The following is a 22,117-nucleotide window of genomic DNA, read 5'->3' on the forward strand; positions in this document are numbered from 1 at the left end:
AAATTGTCTCAGATCGATCCGGAAAAAAAATGTTCTTATAGAATGTGGCCTGTAGAATCCATAATTTCAAACAGTTCCAAAAAAAGGTGTTAAATTCCCATGTTTGTTAAAATTCGTTTTTAGTAGGTACTACTAAAAAAATTGGGATTCATCAAGAAAGCATCCGAGGGGCTAAAATTCGCCCCTAACTGACAAAGAAGGTCGCTTAACCCCTAATAAAGAACGATTCATCTTTAGAACTATACGAAAAAATTGGCATCCACTTAGAATGCGCCCGCAGGGGGTAAAATACGCCCCAAACTTGCAAAGAAGTTCGTTTAACATCCAACAAAAAAAAGTTTCAAGTTCTTTTGTTTGTTAAAAGCTTAATATTCACCTTTAGCACTCCCGAAAAAAATAGCAATCACTTAGAAAGTGCCTGATGGGGTAAAATCCTCCTCTTACAAAGAAGTTTGCTTATCACCCAATAAAAAAGGTTTCAAGTTCTCATGTTTGTCCCTCTTTAGCACTGACCAAAAGATTGATATTCACTTATAAAGCACCCGAGGGGAGAAAATCGGCCCCTAACTTACTAACAATAAAAACGCTTTCAAGTTGTTTTGTTCGTTAAAGAGTTAAAAATTATTTTTAGCACTTCCGAAAGAATTGGAATTAAAAAGCGACCGAGGGGGTAAAATCCGCCCCTAACTTTGCTTAACACATAATAAAATAGGTGTCAAGTTGTTTTGTTTGCTACAACGTTAAGATTCATCTTTAGCCCTCTCGAAAAAAAAAGGCATTCATTTTGAAAGAGCCTGAGGGGGTAAAATCCTCCCCTAACTTACAAAGAAGTTTCCTTAACATCCAATAAAGAAGGTTTCAAGTTGTCATGTTTGTTAAGACGTTAAGATTCATCTTTAGCACTCACAGAAAATTGGCATTCAGTTAGAAAGTGCCGGAGGAGGAAAATCCGCTTCCCTAACTTACAAAGAAGTTCGCTTAATAGCAAATAAAAAAGGTTTCAAGTTGTTTTGTTTGTTAAAATGTTAAAATTCATATTTAAAACTCCTGAAAAAATTGGCATTCATTTAGCAAACGCCCGGGGGGTAAAATTCGCCCCTAATGTACAAAACAAATCTATTAGCACCCACAAAGAACAGGTTTGTTAAATTATTAAGATTTATCTTCAGCAATCTCGAAAAAATTGGTAATCATTTAGCGATCCCCTAAAAAACCACGGTTGTGCCAATTTTTTTGGTAGTGCTAGATTTGGTTAGCATTCTTCACATCCTTTATTTTGATTGGGGTTTTACAACAATTCTTTAACGAATAGATGGCCGTTCGGGTGTCTCCGGCAATTTGGCTGCTGAAAATGGGCTGAGGAACGTCAGAGCAATAATTGTTGGGATATAACGATGCCGATGCACCACATTAAAAGCAGGATTTCCGAAAAAGGACAATTCGGGAAATTTTGCCGAGTGGTAAGGCACATTTTTCGAACATATTCCATTTGGTTTCTTGTTGTATAAGTCAAGCACTAAGGGTATTGGACTAAAATTTCAGCGAAAAAATTGGTTCCAGTTTTCGATTTCCTTAGACAACCAGTTTGGGTCAATTTCTGTAGAGGATTACTGCGGTACTACTCTTAAATGGTTCATCTCATTACCATTTCGAGTTAAATTATAGTACTACTTTTCCTTACCGTTTTCGAATTTTTACCGCATTTTGTAGAGCACATCTGCCGCTACAATTCCCGGTGAACTATCATCAAAATAACGTGTCCAGTAAGTCTGGTATCGAAGCGCTGTTACGTGCACTAATCATAACAGTACCAATGCCTTGGCAATGGATTTGAATGAAAAATAGTCTGGGTGACCGAGATGATTTTGCGTAGGTAAATCTTGCGTGCAAAGTGCGAGTTTTCGCGGCACTTAATTGGCATTTAATGATTTCCAGCTTAAAATAACAGGAAACGTGATAATTATCGACTTGCCAAAGACGCGCCATGTTTTATCATCACGTATGCGCATTCCTAGAAATTCGCCATTTTACCTTTGTTTAGAAGGATGGAGAAGAGAAAAAAAAGTTGTGGTAAATTACTTCAAGTGAATATAATTTACACGTGTTTGTCTCGGGGCGAATTTGAAATTTAAATCCCAATGACACATACCTTTAATAATATTTATTTAGCCGGTTAACAATTTGCAATTGGTGTCAAAAACGTTAGCGACCTCGGTCGGTCATCGTCGAATTGAAAGATAAAAAAAAACAAGTACAAATGGGATGTTTCGGAGAGGTTGCTCAGACCGTTGGTATTCGACAGGTAGAAGGAGGTGGGTTAATTGACTGGATTTAAGTTATTTTTGAATTGAATCGTGATTAACACACCTTTCCATACGTTCACCTTGAGTAAAAACTAAAAAGGATTCTTCTTGGGGTTACGTAAGAATTTTGCAAATATTTTCGCTAGCACAATTTGGTTTTCCCATGGCGAGATCATTTTCCTAGTCGAGTGTAACCCCGAAGGCGTTGACCGACAGCAAACTCACTTGTCGCATTATGTTCTGTAACTGTTAAACGCAATAACTGTGCAATATCAACAATACCGCGCGCGTGATCACTTACGTTATTTGTTTTTAAATCTTAAAAGTCTTCTATTTGTTTTACTCTAATGTACCATAACCTTTCGAACAGTGGCAGTCGAAAATCTTCCCATACTTGATTGGCAGTGTGTCCGTTTTCAACAAGACGTAGCACCACCTCACGAACTATGTAATATAGTATGCAAAACGTAAAGGGTAATAATTAGATTAACCATGAAGGCATAAATTTAATGAAATTCAAAACAAACGCAATGTAATGCAATATAAATCAAATCCACTATCGGTGAATAAGTAATAAGTTGTAACATAAATCCAAATTGAAATACGGCATGCAAGTAACTAAAGCGTAGATTGTTATCGATTACAAATTATAAATGGAATTTATGCCATTATACGTGCCAGGTGATTATTAGTATAAATAAACAATTTTTTTTCGTTATCTTCGCAATTAAAATTAAACTATAACAAATCCACTCATTCGCTAGTTACGAATAAACCGTCCAAGCCAAAATGAAACCTGCTGGAATGACTTTGGTACATGTCAAGACATGCTCAAAGTTTCCCAACATAGAAAAATCCGCCATCTTGAAAAGTTATCGATGTGGACGTCATTTTTTTTCTATTTTCTTGTTCTAAATTGTGCTCAAGAGAAGAAGAGTAGTAGTTGCGAAGGAGGTCTGAAGACGACGTGAAACAGTAAGGGTAAGATGTGGAGGTTGAAGAAGAAGAATATTTTTGACAATATTCTTGGTGTTTTCTTAAGAACGTCAAAAAATCTTAATGTGATTTGAAAAGCTTCGAAACCTGGTTTAAAAAACCCCACGATATTTTTTAGAAACCTTCTAAATCGTTTGGAAATTAAAATTGAAAGTTTCTTACTGAAGGCTGTCAGAACAACATTATTAAGAAGAAAATCTTCGAAATCTCTTAGAAAACCTCTCAAAGAAAATTCTACGGTACATAGTATATATTCCTTTCGACCTTAGAAACTATTAGTTTTGGAAATATTCCTTTTCCTAAACACTTTATAGAACACCCTTTTAGATCTGCTTATAGATATGATAAGAATCTTAGAAATCTACTGAAAGATTGTACCTAGTATATTTTTAAATATAACTTTATGAGTCTTCCTCAAAGACTATCTAGATGTGTCTGCCCTGCGAAACGTTTTTGGAAATATTCTTAGGAACTTAGAAATTTCTTGGCATCCAATTTAGGAATATTCTCTTTTTTTATTGAAAGGATAATGCCTGAACTACAAAGGTCTTGTTACATTTTTGCTTATAGAGCAGATAATTCATTTAATGTTACATGGCATCAATTTCTTAAATGTCTTTTAGAAAGTTTATTAAGTTTTTTGGTTTTGAAAATGCTGCATCTAAGTTATTACTGATTTGCCAAAGTCGTTGGGCTGCTTCGCGGTCCCAGGGCAGTCACAGAGTTGTCAAGGGGTACAACTTTTTAACCAAAAACTACTTTACTCCCTTTCACCCTCTGCCTCCAGGGCGATTCCCTTACAGATTTTAAATGAGAAGTTGTATCGAGTAATAGCTTGTTTGAAAGGTCCTTCGAAGTCCTTTAGTGTGACGTTTGAATTTTAAAAATCGGTCGATTTGTTTCCCCAAAAGTCCAAATTTTAGAGGTTTAATGACAATGTCTTCTTAGCAATTTCACTAAGTCCAGTTGCAAACTTAGGAAATTTTCTGAGGACCGATTTAAATAGTATATTAAGATACAAGTGTATAATCAAGTCTTTAAAGCACGCGCAACGAGTTTAAGGGTACGACGCAAAGCGGAGTGCCTTTAACGTTGCAAGTGCTTTAAAGATCAATTATACACGTGTATCTTATAGTATTTTTTATTATACCTGCAGTATAATTTAAAAATAGGAAATACAATGAAATCATATTGACGTTATACTCGAATACATATCTAATTAAGTGGGCTTGGTGTTCGTAATTTCACGATTGCCATGTCACTTGACGTTTGCTTATAAAAATCATCGTCTTAGTGAATAAATATGAAGGAAATGTCAAAGGTATTTAAATCTTCTATCTTTTGGTGCATTCATTCAAAACTTCAAACATTGCTGCGACTAAAAAGTGGAACAGATTTGGAAGCATACCCTAAATTGAGCGCGTTTGTGGAAGCTTCAACCAAAGGATAGGTACAAGCCAAAGCAATGTTCTGCATTTACAGAAAGCGACCTAAGAGGATTTTTTATTTCAACCCCAGATGACAGTTTCAAAAGTCATACTTGAAGTATCATTACCTAGCAACTTTAAAGCACGTGTGTTTTAAAGGCCTTTTTTCGCACGCATTTGAGTGTTTAAAACGGAGATTGTGATTCAGGTATAATAAAAAAGAGTTTTCGAAATCTTTTGAAAAAATGAATTTGATAAACGTCACAAGAATTTTTGAAATTTCCTTAGAGATTTTAGACATCTCATAAGTCCACCTGCAGCTTTTGCTATAAATCTCGCAAAGAACATTTTAGGGGTCTTCCTAGAAACTTTGTTCGGGTCTCAAAAAACATTAGAACGTGATGTAGACATTTTTGGCACTATTTATATCCAATAGTGTGATTTTTAAACGAAAATACCTCAACACTTAAAAAAGTCTTACAATTTTATTTTCATGCGCTTCATTTTTTAGAAATAATTTGTTTTTTCTTAGGTAGACATATACACGGCGGACAAGTCCTACTTAAAGGTGCTTGGTACATAATCAGATAAAGCAAATTTCTAGCAGCTACTCCTAGCACATAAGATTTTCCTGATACAAAAGTGTACTTACTCGAAAATAAGGTACAGGGTGACGATTTTGTCTGGAACTTTGGATATATCTTCAAAACATCATTTTTTTAAAGAAGCTTTCGTTACATATTATTAAAGTTTTGTTCAATATAGTAGCATAAATAATTTATATTACATAATCAAATTTAAGAGAAAAGCTCAAATTAAGGAAAATTAGTTATATTAATTTTACTGGTTTGATAATGTTTGATATGTCTAATTATTATTAACACTACGTCGACCCCTAATATAATCCGCAATAAAATTGATAACACGCTTTACTTGTTTGGAAATTAGTTAGGAGCATTAATAAAATATACAAGGTTACTGGTAAGTAGTTACATTCGTTTGGAGAGATAATAATATAAGAGGTAAGGAGTAGATTTAACCCTAATATGTATTATAGAAAACTCAATAGGTTTTGAGAAAAATATTGATTTTTAGTTTTTCTTAAAAAAGTAGATCTTAATGTATTAATTTAATTAATTACAATAAGGAAGATTTTAATATAATTTGTACGTAAAACCTCGCGTAAAACTGTATTTATATTCATTCGAAAATGACTTTCAAGAATTTTCACAACACATTTTTTCTTTGAAATTTTCACACGATCGAAATGCTTTTAGACCTATTTTATTCTAAACGAAAGACCATATGATTGGATAAGACCCCAGCAAAAAAGTTACAAAAAATGAGACTACATTTCTTGAAAATTAAAATTTAAGTTATTAAAATTGTAAGAAAAACGAAAAATTGAAATATCTCGAAACCTACTAGGTTTTGAATTATACATGTTAGGGTTAAATTTACTCCTATCTTGTTCTACTAGATCCCTAAAAGAATGTATCCAATTACCAGCAACCCTGTATAACGAATCCATCCTAGGTGTGTTTGGATATTAATTACCTATACGAATTTTTGTGATTAAAGTATCATTTGGACATCAATTCTTAGAAACCCGCATAAAAATATCCTTATCGTCTACTTGGGAACATGCTTTCAAATGTTTTTAGAACTAATTTTAGTGGCAAAAACCAACGACACTATTTTTAATTAGAAGATTTAGAGAGTAGTTTTAGAAATCCATACTCGAAAAATTCTTAAACATCACCTTAGATGTCATCCTAGAAGTGTTCTTAAAAAATTGTATTACCTATAAATCACCTCAAAATATTCATTGGATTTCAGTAACCTGAAAAGCCTTCTTATAGATTCTCTTGGGAAACGCATTGGAATTATTCCTGGAAAATTACTGCTTCGAAGCCTTGGAAATCTGAAAAATGTCCACTGGTTTTTAAGTTTAAAATCTTAAAAATAATCCTTTTAAAAGATCTTCGCCAATTTTATTAGAGATCCTTTTTATAAAATTTTTAGAAACTCTTTTTGAAAAATATTTTTAGAAGATTTAAGAACCTACTTGAAGGTCCTCTTAAGTTAGGAAATTGGGTATATTCTTAAAAGTATGATGCGAGATGAGAGCCCAACCCAATTCGCCTGTGGTATGGGATATTAGTTCGAGCATACGTGACTATGGGCTAGCCACTAATCTCCAACGAATTTTTCACGTAATTAATTCAACTCTAGGTTATTTATTATTTTCCGAGTTATTCTTAAATGATATTAGGAAACCTCAGATTCAAATCCAGTACCCCAATGCAAGACAACTTTCCCACGAGAGACCCTTTCGAGTACAAATTGGCTGTATTTTAAGGGTGACCCTTCAGTATTGCAAAACGAATGGGTCGAGATAGGATCCTTTAGTGGCCTATGTGCTAATCCTATGTTTCGTAATCTAGTTCTCTGTATACTACACTCAATTTTCTCATCACCCACAGACATAACTTGAATTATAATTAATTTCAAAAAAGTACTTGAAGAACAACGGTCGAATTACAAAAAGGCGCTTCGTTCTCATCTCATGTTTGCATAATGTAGGTTTTTAGCTTTTAAAACACGATATAATGGAAGATAAGCCCGTAGGTATTGTTCTTCTACGGAAGTGGAAAGTAAATGTGAGTAAAATTATTATTTAAACGAAATGCAGACAACTTCATCCATCCTCTCCTAATGCCCGTTGCTGCTCGACGTATTACATAAACTGTATTACGATACAGTGTCATTATGTAATAATTTGAATGGAATGACCTTATGACAAAATAGTAAAAACGCCCGAGGTGCAAGACGCTTTCTTCCGATATAAACCTAAGAAGAATAGTTTATTCTTTTTGTTTAAACAATGCTAAAACGTGAAAGTTGGGCGTTACCCGGTCGCGCATTTGCTTTTAGTTGACAATTTGTACAATGTCGTTTTTATAAATATTCATTTTTTTGTTATTAAAGCGCCCAGTGACTTTCTATTCATCTGAAGTTATTATGAAACCTCCAAGTTTGGTTTAAATTCAAACAGGTGTTTTATGGTCGCCTTGCATAACCAAATTGTGAGAAAGTGCATTTTTATTAATTGTTTCGATTTTCCATACACGCACGGCGAAACCATTTTCTTCGCGAGCTTTTTTTTCATCCGGTATCGAATTGTGAATGAATGAAATTCAGTTGCACAATGGCGATTTTTTTAATTTATATATAAGTGATGTAATAGTTTATAACTGTGAATCTCTTATGGCTGACTGGGCATAATTTTTTTAATTAAAATATTTTATAACGTGCAATGATACGGCAAAAATGGTAAGGTGCACGGAAGGCCATTATCTTGCAACCAGATGGATGTTAAGATTAAATTCAATCGAAGTCACGTGGTTCCGTAACTAGCAATCATTCTAACTGGAGCTGTCATAAAGTGCACAATAATTTTTCGGTTACGGTAACAGTGGATTTAAAAATCCCCTTTGCTAACCTACAATTTCCAGACAAAATGGAACGGGTAGATACTGCCTTAATCAACCATAAAGATTGTGAACTGATAGTTGGGCAATGAAGCATTTTATTTTGTTAGCATTATTTAAGGGGTACATCTAATAAAAATCGTCAATTAAGGGATGATATGTGCACATTTATTCACACATTACTATTCATATAGGTTCCTCCATCTGAGTAGGTTTCTAAGGTTTTTTGACACCCAAACAATGTTTCTAACTCCTAATATTATGTTCTTTCTAGGAAAAGCTGTAGCACCACTCTAAAAAACCAAAAGTTTGAAAATTATTTTCAAAAAAGGGAGCAGGTCATACATTTTATTGCAAGTTATTTAACGGGTAATTTAATATTGATCAGTGGGTATATTTATTTGCCCTTATATCTAAACACCCCAAAGCTAGACTGTTCAGCCCATTATATTTTTACCCATGACAAACGCCTAAATGTGAAAATTGCTTTAAAAACGGACTGTTAACATGCGAACTCGAGAAAGTAGATTTTTTAATTCGGTAATCAGTGACTTAAAAAATGTTTGTTTAAATAATCGCTTTGTTTATTTGTTTAAAGTTGAATTACATGTGTAAGTTAATTTGCTGCTGTTTTGTAAAAGTTTATCTGTTGCGATAATGAGTTTATCGCTGCATAAAGCTAATTCAGTTTGAAGATAAGCAGGTTTCGCCGATAAGAAAACACAGGTGATTAATTTATTCGAAGACGCGCATGAATCTTGTGTTTACTTATTGTGTTGTGTTTATCGAGCAGTTATCGCTTATGTGACGCCTTTCGTTAAAGCTTAACGTACTAAAGTATTAAAGGGAGTTCTTTCTACCATCAAAGAGCCAATATTACATCTGTAATTACAACGAACTAAGTATCATCAAAATCGAAATTTAAGTGCAATCAAAGAAATGAATTTCCAAAGTATCATTTGGCGTTTGTGTTTGTGGGCCATTTAATGCAAATCGCGGTAACCACGAGATATTTTGGTATATTTGGACTTTACCGTAATTAATATTTATTTAATTAATTGTTTCAGTCAATCGCTTGTTGGGCGGTATTTGCACTCTGCTCCTGAATGTCTATTATTTTTATTTCAGCCTTATTGATTGATTTTGTCTAATAAATTTGTTTCATCTGTAAATGTCTACGTTGTTTTTAATCGAGCACAATTACCTTGGAGTAAATTAGGGATTGGGGTGGATTACATTTTTTTACCATTGTCAAACGTTAATGTGGGTACACATTAAGGGATTGTATTTAATGTTTGTCTAAATGTTGTCTCTTAATATCAATGCTAATTTTAAGACTAAAAATTTATAACATAACAAAACTCTGTAGATTCTCACTCCCAAATGACACGACCAATGATTTAAGCCCGTCAGGATAAATTATATTGGAAATTTGAGCTAAATATTTCAAAAATTGCAGGAGATATAAAGAAACGTTTGCCGACCTATTTTCATATGAACCTCTAGTCCTAAAATAAGTTTCAGAATTAGCCTATCAATATTACATGATATTTAGAAACACTCTGTATACACCTTAAAAGGAGTTTTTAAATTGGGGTGATTTACGTTGTGTGATCGTCCTACTGGATTAAGGAATTATATTTGGTTTTGTCTCTGAATATCAAAAGGGGATTTTTATGAGAAACTGCGCAAGGTAAAAGTTAATATAAGGCAAACTTCGAAAATTAGGAGAAAAGTAAGGTAAATTAAGGAAATATATTTTTATTAATTTTTTTGTGATCGTTGTCAAGGGTTAAGGGGTGCAGATTATGGGATTTGGTTTTTGTCTAAATTTCAAAAGTGGATTTTTATTAGAAACGTATTCTAAAACCAAAGTGGGTAAATTGCAGGTTGGGGTGGATGACATTTTATGATCATTATCGAGGGTTGAGGTAAAGCGGATTAAGGGATTGTACTTGGTTTTTGGTTAAATATCGTCTCTTAATATCAAAAGTGGGATTTTATTAGAAACCGCGTAAAGTAAAGGTTGACATTTAAAAGTAAATGTTGACATTTAAAAGTAAATGTTGACATTTAAAAGCAAAGATGGTAAATTAGGGGTTGGAGTGGATTACATTTTATGATTTTTATCGACGGTTGATGTAAGATTGAACCAGCCTTTAAAATCAAGTTTGTGCTAGTGCTCGTGCCAAAATTTGTACTGACTGGAAGGATCAACAATGGAAATCTGAAATTAAATCGACCATCATCAATTCCTACCATTTGTTTACTCATACGAATAAAGTATACGTATACTGGAGGGCATTCCGTACCCCCTAAACTCCCTGGTTCCATTTGTTTACCCAAAACGACTATTACTGCCTCACAGCACTCGCCCTGTACATTTTGGAAAGGGACACCCTAGTATATTAAACAACCAATGACGTTAATTTAATTTCTTTTACACTTTAAAGCACTTGTAATTAATTAATTTAATTCTAAATCACTTTTTTGGCAATATCAGTCCATAATTTCGTACATTTCGGACTAGTATGTTGGGTGCGGAAAGGAAGAAAGTCCTCGGGGGTTAAAATATTGCGAGGGAACGTAGAACTGGAGAGCCTGGGGAGGTCTTTATTGTATGCGGAAACAAATATGATTTTTTTGCTGTTTTTACCCAAAACGAAAGGCAAAAGTTGTATTTTATTAGAAACCCTTCATAGTAGGTACTTTAAAAGCAAAGTTGGTAAATTAGGGGTTGGGGTGGATTACATTTTATGATTGTTATCGACTGTTAAACTTAAAGTAGGGTTCATTAAGGAATTGTATTTGATTTTTTCTACATCGAACACCCCCCAGCGGTTTATGGTGGCGCCCCTCCAGTCCCAAGTCATAAATTATCAATATTCTGCTAAGACGAAAATGTCTTGCAACTTCTGGCTGTTGAAACAGATTTTAAAGGTTTTTAATTTTTCAGTATCTTCTTCCAGGACAATGTTTTTTACCACCAGTACGTTAGTAAAGGGAGGTATTGCATTAAGGTACAAAATTACCCCCCCACCTTTTGAAGGAAATACACGTTTTAAAGCACCAGGAATCCGAATCAAACAAAATCTCGATTATGTCGGTCGGTCTGTCTGTACTTGGATTTAAGCTAAACGGCTGAACCGATTGGAACCAAATAATTTTTATTAAGAGCAAAAGAGATCAAATTCTTGCGCAGATTTTTTGAAAAGTTCCAATTCCAAGTGGAAACAGAACACATTTTTCTCTGTAACTTTTGAAACGTTAAAATTTATGAAACAAACAAATGTACGAAGAGAAATCTTTTCGAAACCGTTTTATCAAATCGGATCCAGTAAATTTCAGCAACATTTGATAGCCTCAGCTCTTCACCGAAATCAATCATTTTGGAACTACACAAACAAGCTCGATGCCAATTACTCTAAGTGGGAAACTTTTATCTTAAAATAGTCCGAGGTCTTCCACGTGAGTACGTGCCGAACGGAGTGTACTGCAACCGAATGTCAGAGAAAACACACCACCAATAATTATCGCACTATTTGTTTACGTTATAAGATTATTTATAGGTGAATTACACTAACGGAATTTTAAGTATACGGTTTTGGGTGTAGATCCTCTACAAGCTCTTCGCGTTTAACATCTGCATAACTCAATTAGAAAAAGTCTGTAGTACATAAATTCAATTAAAATTACTGTTTTCATATTCGATAGAGACCGAAAGAGACGTGGCCATCTCGCTCGGGTCGGTCGGAATTTGATAACCCGAGGGTTGATGGGATGCACTTTTTATCTTGATGCCTTAAGAAATGTTAAATGTACACATCACGCTCGGCTGAACGTTTGGAAGCCAGTCGCAGCGGGCGGCCGTTACAAAATTGGATTTTATTGTACAAACAGTCGAAAGAATCGGAGATTTTTACTTTCAGCTAATCGCACGAGCTCTTCGGGGGAACAAAAACAGTTAATGACGACGTAGGTACCAAGACGGAGGCCCCTTTTTGTTCGGGTCTAGACCAGAAGTTGATCACCTCGTCAGATATCGAAGACAATGCCATTTCCTTGTAGCTACCGTGATTTAAACAACACGAGATAAGTGGTAGTGCTGAGTTATGTTCCTTCGAGATATCAATGGGTCGGGTTATAAAGAAAAATCGCCCCACATTACATAATTTAACATTCTACGCTAGAGTGACCATGTTGCTACCTAAGCAGGCGTTTGCAGCTTGGAAACATTAATTTCTGGTTGGTACTCAAAATGGGTACGTTGAACTTACAATGTAACAAACCTTGTTACGTTTTTTTTTTCTCACTCTCAATTACTGGGTGGAAGGTATCGACGTTACCGATAAACTTAACGGTTAATAGATAACATAATCCTATACTCTGAAATATAATCTTCTCGTTCAGCTGCCTTAGGCTGACGGTCTCATGGGTCAATATCCACTTCAATGAAGATTTAAAAGAAGCATTCAGGCCGAACCGGGTCTTCGTAATACAATACCGTCTAGAGGCCTGTGCCACCGAGAAATCAACCGAATTTATCTAACACTAAAAGCATCTCAATGCCATGTCAGGGGAATACAATGGTGTCTCGACCAAATCAAAATTAACCTTCAAACGAATTTTATAGGGCAAACCCGATACATGAAATTCAGGACGGTTTCGTTTCTAACTCACTTTATTATAACTTTCACTCCTAAATAAGGTATAAGAAACGAGACTTTTTAGGGAAATTTAGAAATTTTTGTACTTTATTGTTATGATTATGAATTGTGCCTTATATGGAATTTGACGTACCCACGCGCCTGGGTATTTAGGACAAAATCTTGGTGACAGACCAAGCACCTGCAGTGATGAAATTAGCGAAAAACTTACCATTAAAAATAAATTACGAAACCTCTAACATGCATCTTACAAAATGATACCTTGTCAATCACGAACAATTTTTTTTTTGTCTAAGAGGCCATTAAAAAATTATATTTTTGTTCGTGAATGCCGACCTTTTTTTTTAAGGAAAAAAAATGGTAATTACTTACATTATTCTAGGGCACTTGGAGCGATTCTTCAAAACCTGTAACAATGAAATGATTATTATTAGTTTATTACACTTGGACTGCAGTAATTTAAGGGACGATCAAATTCGATGTTATCGCCGCAATTACTCGGCGGAATTTGTACTGCAAACAGCGTTTATTATTAATTGTCTAGACGTGTTTAAAGCAAATTTTTCCCTAGAAAATTCCTAGGGGGCCAACGTTGCAAATTTTTACTGGTGGGGAAATCGGAAAAACCTAATTAATAGTCGATTATATCGGATTTTTTAAAATTCTGGGACACTTGACCATTTATTGATTTCTTTCCGCTGTGGGATTTCTGCCTGGTTTCGGTAAACATGTACAGGGTGATTAAAATTTGTGGCTCACCATAATAACAAGATACAGTGTAGGTTAAATGGGGGCAAAGAAGTCCCTTTTTGTGACTAAAAAACGCTTTTGAAATTATGAAAATTTTTTTGAAAATAACATCACGGAAAAACTGAAAATGTCAAATTTCGTTTTCCCTAGCTTAAACGGTTGGAAGTGGACGATTCCCGTTAGCACCTTCTATAGACAATCTAAATCTATTTTCAGAATTTCCATAGCACGCTAGATGTATGTAGAAGCTACAGGCGCCATTTTGGATTTGTACGGAATGAGAGAGAGAACAAAAATAGAAAAATAATGAACGTTAACGTTTTGCGAGGGAAGGTAGTACCGAGGGGTCAGTGGGGTGGGGGAAGAGGGTTATATACTCCCCGTATACGTAGACTTTGTTCCTATGAGCAAGCAAATTTGAAATTTTGAAAAGGAATATTACCATTAGGGGTACATTTTTACCGCTGAATTTTTACCACCACACTTTTTTACCACTACCATTAATAAATTTTACCACCGGCTGATAGGATAGGTTTCTTTTTTAGCATAAGATGAATAGTTTTAAAAATTCGATACAACTGAATACCGAACGATCCTCGAGATCTTCACGCATACATCATTTTTACAATATACCTTAAGGGGTTGATCTTGATTCTATCCCACCAGATCAGCATAGCTTGTAAAATAAATTTTTTGAATCGGCATTAGTTTTACTTTTATTGGAGGTGCCTAGATACAAAATTTCATTTAAATATCTTAACAAATAAAAAAATTGGGGTTGCGTAAACACAAAAGTTGGAATGCGCATGCGCAATATTTTTTTTTAATATGCGTAGCTGCCTGAGGTTTAAGGAATATTTACTAACAGAGAAAACCGGACATTCATATGTCCTCTGTAACAAGAGTTATAAAAGAAATCCTTTTTGGAGGTTTGGGCAGTTTTTGGGCTGTAACTTTTTGGCCCGTTGGCCTACGTAGCCAAAAACAACAGCGACCTTTCTTATATACTGAAGAACATGTGCATCCATTTTCAAAGCGATCGGACGTTTCTACACAAAGTTATCGTGCACACGAACAGACAGACAGTAATATAAAATTATAAACGATATCGAGGATCGTTAATAACTTAACCTGGTAATACAAAAGGAAAGATGCATTGATAAAAATGGAGGCGAATCGAATTGTGCCACTACAAGCTTGAAATAATGAAATTTCATGATGATTGAGTAGATAATAATAATAATAATAATCTTTATTTCCTGTGGACACATAAAAATGTATAGGACACGTCAGTAACAAAAGATCATGTTTTCCTTTGCTGAGGGGCATTCCATACTCCGCAGGTCCCCCGGTTCCATGTTTTCACCCAAAACCACCGATTGAACCAGGCGCATGTTGGATGTGGAAGAAAACGAGATCTCAGGAGATAACGTTTTGCGAGTACCGTAGTACCCGCGGGCCTGGGAGTATGGAATACCACCCAGTACACGTAGACCTTATTCCGATGAGTAAACAAATCATTTCATGATGATTGTACAGAAAGGCTCTTCATTTGTACCACTTGTACGTGAGGGAGGTTTTGCATTGGGGTAAAAAACGACTCCCCTATTTGTTGACGACAATACACCTTTTACAGTATCAGAAATCCGAATCAAACAAAATCTCGGTAATGTCGGTCTGTCTGTCTATCTGTACCCTCATTTTCGGCTAAACGGCTGAACCGAATGGAACAAAATTTCAGAGTCGAAACGCTTTTGGGCAGAATCGCGCATGCGCAGGTATGCGGGTGGTATCTGTGCTAGCCACAGCAAATTTTTTCTTTGCCTCCCAGACCCCCCGGTTTCATGTCTGTGGGGTATGGACTACCTCCCAGTCCCAGTATACGTAGACTTATGAGCAAACAAATGATCTCATGATGATTGTACAGAAAGGCTCCTCATGTTTTTCTTGTTGGGGGCGACGTTTTGCGAGGGAATGTAGTACCAAAATGATTCCATGATGATTCTGTGGAGGAAGACCGTGTTTTCCTTTGCTGGGGCCTCCCAGAGCCATGTTTTTACCCAGTATGAGTGTTACTGCTCCATAGCTCTCACCCTACACAAGGGACGTGTGAGCTAGGGGCAGGTTGATGTTGGTTGTAGAAAGGAAGAGACCTCAGGAATGTTGCGAAGGAACGTAGCACCGGGGGGTCTGTGCTTACACCCTCCCCCACACCCCGTAAAATCAGCTTATAAGTTCTCGAATTTTACGTTCCCTTAAAGTTCTAGTCCAGTACCTATCCCTCAAGGTAACGAATTTCCTTCACGTGCCCTCCTGGAGCTTTGCTCAATTTCTTCTTCTCTGAGTTCTCTTTGAAAGCGTGAAAATTTAAAAATCTTCTGGAACCACTTTGTAATTTTCTTTTAAATATTCCTAGGGTTATTAACAGTGGCATAGCGTAGCTCGTTGGCGCCCGGGGCGTGATCAAGGTTTGCCGCCCTATATTTTAGGAGCTGATCGAGGAACTGATGAACATTTTGAGTTCCCTATCGTTTATTTAAAAAAAAAGTGTATTTTCACAAGATTTTTTTTATAGTTTCATACTTTTAGCTATTTTCAAAAGCGCCCCGGGATATTATTGGCAGGTATGACGCTGCCACCCCTACTAAAGTGGCGCCCGGACCGGACCGCCCTTCCGTCTCCCCTACGCTACGCCACTGGTTATTAGTAGAAATCGTTTTGGAAACAAATTTTTCTAGGAATTTATCAGAAATCGTCTCGAAAACATGCTGAGAAACCAATACTTCCCAAAATACCATTGAAACTGCGTTCAATTATTTTTTTATTAGCAATCGTGCCAACCCTCAGAAACCTCTGTCCAAAATTTTTAAAATCTTCCTATGGACAATCTCCTAGGGAAACTTAGAAGAGTTTTTAGAAAGGTTCAAAAAACTACTTTGAATTATTTTTGAAAATGCTAGTGTCGTCTATTATCTTACCAGAATTTCTGTAAAGATTATCTCTAGCGTTTGTGTTCTAACTTCGGATTCTACACAAGTGCAATGCAATTTGGTCCAAAAAAGGCGATGTGCAACTAGTTCAACAATAATTGACGTCACTTTAACTTGGTAGTTGGTTGTAACAAATCTTTCTAATTGTAAATGACCTTTTTGGCACAATCAGCCTTTAATTTTAATTTCGTAGCGACTTTTGAGGCTACAATTCGCCTTAATTTAATTTAACGCGATTTTCTCACTATTGATTATTATTAAGATACCTTTACAGAGAACTTGAAGAATAGGTAGGTATACAGACCGTTGAAAGTGATTTTTTGTAAGGGGACTTGTTTATTGTCAAACGCGGTTTCTAAGGGATTTTTTAATTGGCGGAACAAGTGACTTTTCCAAAATTGCTCTGTAATGATTTCATTGTGTTCGAACTGTTTCTAAGATTTATCAAGTGTAGGCGTCTAATTAGAATTGCAAAAGTTTTGTAATGGAGGGCCAAGTTCGCATTAATAAACTCGCACACAGAAATTCTGCACGAAACGAAGTAGGGGCGTCTCTAAACTGTCAATCTAGCACAAAATTTCGAAACCACGATGACTTGTACCTTTTTCGTACCGTGAAAATTGTGAGCTGTTCGTTGCGAAAACGAGAGGGTCACATCAAAAACTATATTTTAAGGCGTCGTGTTTTTAAGTCCCGTCTGACTTATTTAAAGCCGTCTCGTCATCGATAGACCACATCTAATCGTAGAGGCGCCCCAGTAGAAGATTTTAAAATAAAAACCCACCAAAAACCATAATAACGAGACACTTCGACACAGATCTTAATCGAACTGTTTCAATATTTATAACGCCCTAAACTTGTTTAACATTAAGGTAGCGAGGACAAGGCAATTTATAACGCCGTACCTCAGACAATATTCGAATAAAAGTGAACTTTCTAATTTTCTAACGGAGTTTAGTACTCTTAATGAGCAATCCTTGGCTCGGTAGTCTTTTGGCATCGGGGCACAAAAAGCGAAAAAAGAACTATAATAAATCAGAAATAATCGAGGCACCAGCTGTGTTACACAATGCATTAATTAACGTTCAATTATAATTTGAAAATGTGTAGGATCAGATTTAATAAATTAAGATAAGTAACGGTTAGTTTTTCCATATAGGCCCGCATTTTTTTTTTCGAAATTAAATAATTGGCTGCCAATCTTAACGAGTACTGCTCGAAAAAGGCAATAGACGTACAACTTTCGGATGTGAAAATATTTAAAAATAACGGTCGCTCTGTGGGAGATGTCACAGATGCTGAAATTATTCACGTTGCGTGGTCGCAATCTACATCCACCTACGGTTAAACACTTCAAGATCAAAGGCCGAATCATTGCACCTGTAAAGATCTGCTTTAATTATATCAAGAAATTATCCAAATCCGCTGAAATCGGTTTAATTCATTTTGAAATAATGTGTTGTACAGTCCGAATCTTAAAAGAAAGGTTTCAACGTGGACCAGAGTTACCAAACCTTTTGACATATCCCTAAATATTCTGCAGAAGTTAGCTTCAAAGATTCTATCACTCTTTATACATGTATCAAGTATTTTTAGAGACTTACTGATTGATATCCTAGTGGTTACCACCTTCAGAGATTATTATTCAGTATTTTTGGGGGTGAGGGCGAATAGGAATTGATCCTTATTTTCATATTTGTGGACCCTTTAAAAGTAATTAATCAAATATTAAACGAGCTGCAACAAAGATATCACTCCCTGTAGTGGAAGAGTACTGAGTAATACCGCATTTACCAGAAAAATACGTAATTTCCGAACAGATAAGGGTTAAATTCATAGAATAAAAAAATAAAAGTAGTTCGTACCCAGAAAAAGAATTTAAGAAATATAGGGAAGATTAATATAGGGTTGCATGTGGTTTCTTTAAAGGTATTCCACTTTTGTGTGAATGTTTAATAACATGGCTATGGCTAATCCGGGCTAATCTAATCCCGAATAAGCTGAACATATGCAATAGTGATGGTTTGGAAACCTAGGCAGAGTAGACATCTGACTTACCCCTTCAGACCTTTACTCTGCCTAGGTTTGTGCGGAACTCGCCTTCGGCTCGCTCGGCGCTGGTTTTTAAAGTGTCACTTTGAGATAGAACAAGCCTATTTGCCAATATTGAATGCCGAACGAGCCAAAGGCATGCAAAAGTGATAGTTGGAATCGGCCAATTTCGGCATATTGGAACAAAATGGCGGAAAGAAATCTACCTACACCTGATCGGTCGAGCCGAAAGGGATTTTATATAACTTTCTAACCGTGTGCGGTAAATTCGCCTAGGCAAAATCAATCGCTCCCCAAAATTCGCCCCCTGAAGATTCACCCTTGGAAGATTTGCTTCGAAAAATTTCGTCTCCAGAGGATTAGCGCCCGGACCCAAGAATCCTATCCCCCCGAGTATATGTCCTCGGATGATTCCCCCTCGAAGAAGTTACCGGCAATATCTTCGCCTCCAGGAACTTAAACGTATCGTCTTAAAGTAACGTCGATACCACGTCGACTTTCGTAGGAACTGTATTAACTAACCTATGGTCCAAAATAGGTGATGTTCTCCAAAATTTCCTGGAATGAATCCCCCTTCTGGGACGAATATTCTGGGAGAAGGTTACCAGGGGTGAATATTCTATAGGTTTCGGAGGCGAATCTTCCAGTGGAAATTTTACCTGTAAATGTGTCAGAGTGCTAATATTCCGAAGGTCAAATTTCTACTCTACCTAGGTTTATGCCGAATTCGCCTTCAGCTCGCTCGGCACTGGTCTCATTACTATCACTTGCCTTTGACTCGTTCAGCATTAAAATAGGTGAATTGTCTTATGATTATACTTCTATGTAAAAGTGACACTTCAAACCTGGGCAGACTAAAGTTCTGCCTTGGTTGATGCCGAACTCACCTTCGGCTCGCTCGGCACTAGTTTCAAAACTTTTGCATGCCTTTGGCTCGTTCGGCATTAAAATTAAACAAAACATAGAAGTGTAATAAGTTAATATCAGACCTATTAGCCTATTTTAATGCCGAACGAGCCAAAGGCAAATAATAGTTCTGAAACCAGGTTACCTAGGTTGAAGAATTGCGAAAAGATAAGGGTAGATTTTTGCGATTTATATAGTGGTGCTGGTGGTTTCTTTAAAGGTAAGGAAAAGAAAAAATAAAGGCAAGGATATATGCCACCCCTCGCAAGTATTTGAAAATTTACTAGGAAAATAAGGTCGCCTCCGGAATATTAGCCCTCTGATACACTCACAAGTTAAATTTTCACCGGAAGATTCGCCTCCGGTAACCTTCTCATGGAATATTCGTCCCAGCAGGATGCATTCCAGAAAGTTTTGGACAAAATTTTTTAGGCCACCTAAGAATGTTGATTGCGAGCCCTATTTTGTACCATGGGCGTCACTTTCAGACGATATGGTGAAGTTCCTGGAAGCAAAGATACAGCCGATAAATTCTTCGCGAGGAATCATCCGAGGACAAACACTCGGGGGATAGATTTCTTGGGTTCGAAAATCCCGGCGGCAAGTTATTTTGAATCTTTCGGGCGAATTGGAGGGGAATTTTCTCGAAGCAAATCTTCTAGGGGTGAATCTTCAGGGGGGCGAATTTTGTGGAACGATTCATTTTACCTAGGCGAATTTACCGCACACGGTTAGAAAGGCATTTAAAATCTAAGAATCTTTTAAAGAACGTCCGAAAGAACTTTGGTTGCTTCAGAAGGTTCTTTAAACAATCTTTGAGAAATACCTCAATATTGTTTCTAAGGTCTCTAAAAATTACTCAAGAATGTTAATAATTTGAAGAATATTCGTCCCAGGGGGATTAATTCCAGAATGTTTTCGAGGGTATTTTTAAGCCACCTAAGAATGTCGGGGGTTAGTTAATACAGTTCCTACGAAAGCCCATAGATGGTAGTGACGTCACTTTAAGGCGATAGGGTAAAGCTCCTGGAAGCGAAGATACTACCGGTAAATTCTTCGAGGGGGAATCATCTGAAAACAAATACTCGGGGGGATAGATTTCTTGGGTCCGTAAATCCCGGCGGCAAGTTATTTTGAAGCCACATCTTCCGCGCGATATTCCTCAGGAGGCGAATTTTCTCGAAGCTAATTTTCAGGGGGGGCGAATTTTGGGGAGCGATTGATTTTACCTAGGCGAATTTACCGCACACGGTTTGAAAGGTCTATATAAAATCTAAGAAACGTCCGGACGATCTTTGGTGAGTGTCTCAGAAGGTTCTTTAAACAATCTTTGAGAATGTTTGTTTCTAAGGTCTCTCAAAGATCTTCCAGATGGTTTTGGACAACATTTTTTTAAGCCACCTGAGAATGTTGATTTCGACCCCTATTTTGGAGCATGGGTATGGGTTAGTTAATACAGTCCCTACGAAAGTTAACGCGGTACCGATGGTAGTGATGTCACTTTTCGACGATATGGTGAAGCTCCTGGGAGCGAAGATACTGCCGATAAATTCTTCGAGAGGGAATCATCCGAGGACAAATACTCGAGGGGATAGATTTCTTGGGTCCCAAAATCCCTGCGGCAAATTATTTTAAAACCTGGCGCTAATCCTCTGGAGGCGAATTTTCTCGAAGCGAATCTTCCACGGTTAGAAAGCTATATAAAATCTAAGAATCTTGTAAATAACGTCCGGAGAACCTCTGGTGGGTGTCTCAGAAGGTTCTTTAAACAATCTTTGAAGATTGTTTCTAAAGTCTTTACAAAGTCTGTAAAATTACTCAAGGATGTTAATAATTTGGAGAATATTTAGGTAATATTTAAAGGATCTACAGTAATCTTAAAAAGACTACTGAGGAATCTTGGAAAAAGAACCTCTGAGTACTCCCTGAAGTATCTAACCTCCAAAATTGTATGGTACTTTTCTTTTTATTATAAAGACGACCTTATTTCCTGTCCTTAGAAAGTTTACGCTTCATTTTCCAGTCATATTCCTATATAAATTTTCTTAAAGATTATCTCATAGGCCTTCCTTGGCCCTTAGCAAGTTTTTTAAATAAAAAAATCATGGGAATTCGGTCGGAAACTTTAGAAACCCATAGAGGCTACCTGGCAGCTGTTGAACCTGAATTATCATGTGTGACCCAGTGATTCGGAGAGTGAGGTGAACTGCTGGAAAAGTGGGCATATTGCTCAGAACTGCGATAGACCTTTAATGCAACGCTGCTTCACTTGTAGTTCACCTGAAATTACTCGTAGTGATTGCGGAAAGTGTGCTCGTCTTCGGAAAACGACCATGGGGGATGGTAGAAAGGAGCCAGCTATCATCTCTTGAATCTCGGGAGGCCAATCATGTTCGTTGTTTGTTAGATTATCTGTGCTCACATTTTCAGGGGGATGATTATGGTCAATATTGGGAAAAGACATATTGGGATTATTAGATTCGGGAGCTACAAAAGGGTTGGAGGATTTTAAAGGGAATTGGTATGTCGTAT

At 36.4% G+C, this 22,117-nt stretch overlaps 1 long non-coding RNA gene across 1 annotated transcript in view; it reads right to left on the bottom strand.

The window, feature by feature from the left end:
* Positions 1 to 22,117, bottom strand: part of LOC116179846 — a 73,031-nt gene that overhangs the window by 18,393 nt on the left and 32,521 nt on the right. Inside the window, exon 2 of the long non-coding RNA XR_004147054.1 lies at positions 13,260 to 13,294. This is a non-coding gene — a long non-coding RNA (uncharacterized LOC116179846). The remainder of the gene's footprint in view (positions 1 to 13,259; positions 13,295 to 22,117) is intronic.

This window comes from Photinus pyralis, unplaced genomic scaffold (genome assembly GCF_008802855.1).
Source record: "Photinus pyralis isolate 1611_PpyrPB1 unplaced genomic scaffold, Ppyr1.3 Ppyr1.4_LG8, whole genome shotgun sequence".
NCBI classification, from domain to species: domain Eukaryota; kingdom Metazoa; phylum Arthropoda; class Insecta; order Coleoptera; family Lampyridae; genus Photinus; species Photinus pyralis.